This window comes from Mustela nigripes, chromosome X (assembly GCF_022355385.1).
Source record: "Mustela nigripes isolate SB6536 chromosome X, MUSNIG.SB6536, whole genome shotgun sequence".
Lineage (NCBI taxonomy): Eukaryota > Metazoa > Chordata > Mammalia > Carnivora > Mustelidae > Mustela > Mustela nigripes.
The window spans coordinates 102,863,467-102,868,140 of NC_081575.1; the positions used below are offsets into that span (position 1 = coordinate 102,863,467).

The 4,674-nt window shown below is 38.4% G+C and overlaps 1 non-coding gene across 1 annotated transcript; it reads right to left on the reverse strand.

Annotated features, from left to right (window-relative positions):
* Positions 1-2,375: 2,375 nt before the first annotated feature.
* Positions 2,376-2,478, reverse strand: LOC132007908 (U6 spliceosomal RNA). Its single transcript, XR_009401464.1, has one exon. It is a non-coding gene; the product is annotated as a U6 spliceosomal RNA (small nuclear RNA).
* Positions 2,479-4,674: the final 2,196 nt, after the last annotated feature.

Here is a 4,674-nt window from a genome sequence, read left to right on the forward strand (position 1 = left end):
TCTCATTCTGTTCCCTACCTCCATTAGGAAGTATTTGGGTGCCTAAGCTTAGCTGCGTTGTTGGAGCCCTCCACATGTGGGACTCTTGGGCCCCACTTATGTGGGGGGTGCATACCTCATTACTCGCTCAGTGTCTCACTACATTCCTAAAAGGTCCTTGGCTCCTCCAATCAGCTGACCTAAGGCCAACTCTTCACACTGAAGACTTCAAATCTGTGAGCCTTCTGATAGGAATTCAAGGTACACCTCATCACACAGCTCCTGCCTGAGGCTTCCCAGACGTGGCTGTCATAGGGTAAGAATCCCGTGGGATCCCTTTTCTGGGTGGATGAGCCCTTCAGGTTTCATTCAGGGAACTTGCAGATACTTAGCAGGTCTGGAGTTCCTTCCTTTTCTCACTTCATACCTCCCCATACCCCCATCAAGGCCCTTAGAAATCCCATGGGAAAGTGGGGTGCTCTTTAACCTGACCACCTTCCTGGGGCTTCTTTTAGTTGACATCATTCTCATTGCTCCAAGGTTCTGGAATGAATTTCCATCCTTGTGTATAATTATTGTGATACTTGCTTGTCTCTTTTAGTTTGTACCTTGTACCTTTTGTTCTATTGAGATGTTAACAAAGCCCAGTCCACTTTCAATGGCAAATTTTCAATTGGTTATTAGCACAGCTTGCGGAGTCACACTGCTACAAACAACCCATACTTTTTTTTAAGATTTTATTTATTTATTTGACAGAGACACAGCAAGAGAAGGAACACAAGCAGGGTGAGTGGGAGAGGGAGAAGCAGTCTTCTCTCTGAGCAGGGAGCCCGATGAAGGCCTCGATCCCAAGATCTTGGGATCCTGACCTGAGCCGAAGACAGATGCTTAACTGACTGTAGCACCCAGGTGTCCCTTTCAGTGAGTTTTTAAATTTTTTTTTCATTTAAATTCAGTTTAACGTACAATATATTATTAGTGTCAGAGGTAGAGTTTAGTGATTCATCAGTTGCATATAACACCCAGTGCTCATTCCATCATGTGACTTTTTTTTTTTAAAGATTTTATTTATTTATTCGGCAGAGAGAGATCACAAGCAGGCATAGAGGCAGGCAGAGAGAGAGAGGAGGAAGCAGGCTCCCCGCTGAGCAGAGTGCCCGATGCGGGACTTGATCCCAGGACCCTGAGATCATGACCTGAGCCGAAGGCAGCGGCTTAACCCACTGAGCCACCCAGGTGCCCCGTGTCATGTGACCTTCTTAATGCCCATTCCCCTACCCACCTTCCTCCCCTCCAGCAACCATCAGTTTGCGTCCTGTATTAAGATCCTCTCGTGGTTTGTCTCGCTCTCTATTTTCATCTTCTTTTATTTTTTCTTCCCCTATGTTCATCTGTTTTGTTTCTTGAATTCCACATATGAGTGAAATCATATGGTATTTGTGTTTCTCTAACATATTTCACTTAGCATAATGCACTCTAGTTCCAGTCACGTCATTGCAAGTGGCAAGATTTCATTCTGATGCCTGAATAATATTCCACTGTGTGTATATATATATATATATGTATACATATACATATATGTATACATATATATATATCACCACTTCTTTACCCATTTGTCTGTTGGTGGACATCTGGGCTCTTTCCATATTTTGGCTATTGTGGATGTTGCTGGCCCTTCAAATCAATATTCTTGTATCCTTTGGATAAGGGTCAGGTTATAGGGTAGTTCTATTTTTAACTCTTTGAGGAACTGCCATACTATTTTCCAGCGTGTTTGCATCTGTTTGCATTCCCACCAACAGTGTAAGAGGGTTCTCCTTTCTCTGCATCCTCGCCACTACCTGTTGTAAGGTGGTATCTTATTGTGGTTTTGATTTGTGTTAGCCTATCAGTATGTTTTTGTAGTTATCTCCTAAAGAAACTGTAGATGTCTTTTTGGTTTTGTATTAAGTATATATTGGATATTATTGTTTTCAGTAATATATTTTCCATTACATGTTGTAATTTGTTAGTGATTTTGTTTTATCAGATTCCTTAATTTGCTGTGTTGATTTTTTTATACAACATCTTTCTGAAGTTTTTATGTGTCTTAATAATTTCTGTACCAATTACTTGGAACTTTTTAATTAAGATATCATGTTGCCACCATTTTTACCTCTTTCTTTTCATTATTCCTTCCTTTTATTTACTTTGGTATTCATAGTTTTGCCTAATAGTTGTGTACTGTGTATGTATTTTCATCCAGTTGTAGACAGTGGATTTGATATCATATGTCTTTGTTTTCTTGTCAAACCTATTAGATGTATTTGCAGTAGTTCCTGTTTAGTATATTCATTATAGATTTTAGAAAATGGAAATCAATCTTTCTTTCTTTCTCTCTTTTTATTTTTTTTTCCAATATGGAATGCTTAACAAATTTGCATGTCATCCTTGCACAGGGACCATGCTAGTCTTCTCTGTATTGTTCCAATGTTACTGTATTTGGTGCCAAAGCAAGCATGGAAATTCTTTTGTAATGCAAGCTTGCCAAGACTTATTATCATCAGCAAGTGTTATTTATTTATTTTGTCAAAAGCTTTTTCTTTACCCTTGCACACAGTCCCATCCTTTTTCCCTCTTTTTTTTTTTTTTTTTTTTTTTTTTGCTATGATAGTGATTTCCATTTGGAATGCATTTTCTAATGTTAATTCACTGCTATATTGGAAATATTATGAATTTATTTAGGATATTTTTCTCTATGAAGTGAGCTTGGCTTTAGTGTTATTTTATTGAGGAATTCTCACCTGGTCTTTGTATCAAAAAGAGGTAGCCTATTTTTTAATGGTTGAATACTCCTGAGTTTTTGTATAATTTAAAAAAAGTTTACATGAGGTGGTGATTACTTTTTCCTTTATCATTTTGTGTAAGAAGCCCAAAGGCCTGGATGGCCCTGGAGTCTTTTGATGTTGCCTGGGTTAAACTGCTGTTTCAATTTCTAATTTTGTTGATTGAAGATTTCTGTCTCTCTGTGGGCTTAGTTCCTTATTTATATTACTTTAACCTTAAAACTAAGCATCCAGTTATTTTACCAGTAAGATGGGTTTATCTGGAAATAGCAGAGAATTTCAGTTTGGGACTTGGAGACTAGGCAAAATCATAGTGAAGTCCAAGAACAATGGAGAGGAATAGTCTTTTATAGCTGGAAGGAAGAGTTGGGGGAGCTCTTTTAAAGTCCACTGGAGTAAACTTGGAGTTTGAAATGGCTTTTCACTGGCTAAGTTGTGAGAGTCTCTCACTGGTTGGGCTGTTCCTGGGCAAGGAAAAAAATCTTTTTTTCCTCCTGCTCTTGTAGTGAAGTATTATGAGCTTCGTCCTATTGGGAATACTTTTCTACTTGTCTACAGTTGAAGACAAGTGGTAAATTATGAGAGCTCCTTTTTCTGGCCTTCTGCCTCCATTGTAGGTGAGTTTTCCTTTATTTAATTTCACAGTATTTTGAAAAAATGTGCCATTTTGCAGGCATATCTCAAAGATATTGCAGGTTCAGTTGCATACTACCATAATAAAGCTAGTACATATTGCATTAAAGCACGTCACATGAATTTTTTGGTTCCCAATGCATCTAAAAGTTATATTCGCACTGTATTATAGTCTATTACTTGTACAAAAGCATTATGTGTAAAAAAAAATACAGTGTGCATACCTTAATTTAAAAATAGCTTAGTGAAAACCCCATGCTCATACAGTTCTGTTTATGTGGGATATATTAACTAAGTGAAATTTATAAATGCTTTTCAGCTATAAATGCATTAAACTCATTTTTATTTGTGATGTATGAGTATAAAATATGTGTCACTTTTATGTAATTTGAATGAAGGATACTACAAGTACATTTAAAAATAAAGTGAGAAGATGGCAATTTCCATATTGAAATTATAACTTCTAGGACTTAAGAAGTTGTAGTAAATACTCAAAGGTGAGTGAGTTTTAAATAGTCATCAAAGATAGTGACATAAACACAAAAAAACCTTTCAAAGAATACGAGTTATACTAGAAGTGAGGAAAATGGGGAAATTGGTTTTTAATAATTTCTGGAGAAAACCTGAGTTTGATCGGCGCTCAGTGAATACCTATTAGATAAATTAATTGACTGGCTGCTTTATATGGTGAGACATTGAGCTGAGAGATACATGATGAGCTGTGGTATAGAGGCATACCTTGGAGATAGTGTGGTTTTGGTTCCAGATTGCTAGAATAAAGCAAATATTGTGGCAAGGAGAGTCCATTGAATTTCTTGTTTTCCCAGTTCATCCCTGGGTGGTTCAGTTGGTTGGATGACTGACTTCGGCTCAGGTCATGATCCCGGAGTCCCGGGATCGAGTCCCGCATCGGGCTCCCAGCTCCACGGGGATTCTGCTTTTCCCTCTGACTTTCTCCTTGCTCATGCTCTCTCTCACTGTCTCTCTCTCAAATAAATAAATAAAAATCTTAAAAAAAAAAAGTTATGTTTACACTGTATTGTCATTTTTTCACTGTGCAATACACCTGGGTGGCTCAGAGGGTTAAGCCTCTGCCTTTGGCTCAGGTCATGATCTCAGGGTCCCAGGATCAAGCCCTGCATCAGGCTCTCTGCTCAGCAGGGATCCTGCTTCCCTCTCCCCCTCTGCCTGCCGCTCTGCCTGCCTTTCTGCCTACTTGTGATTTCTCTCTCTG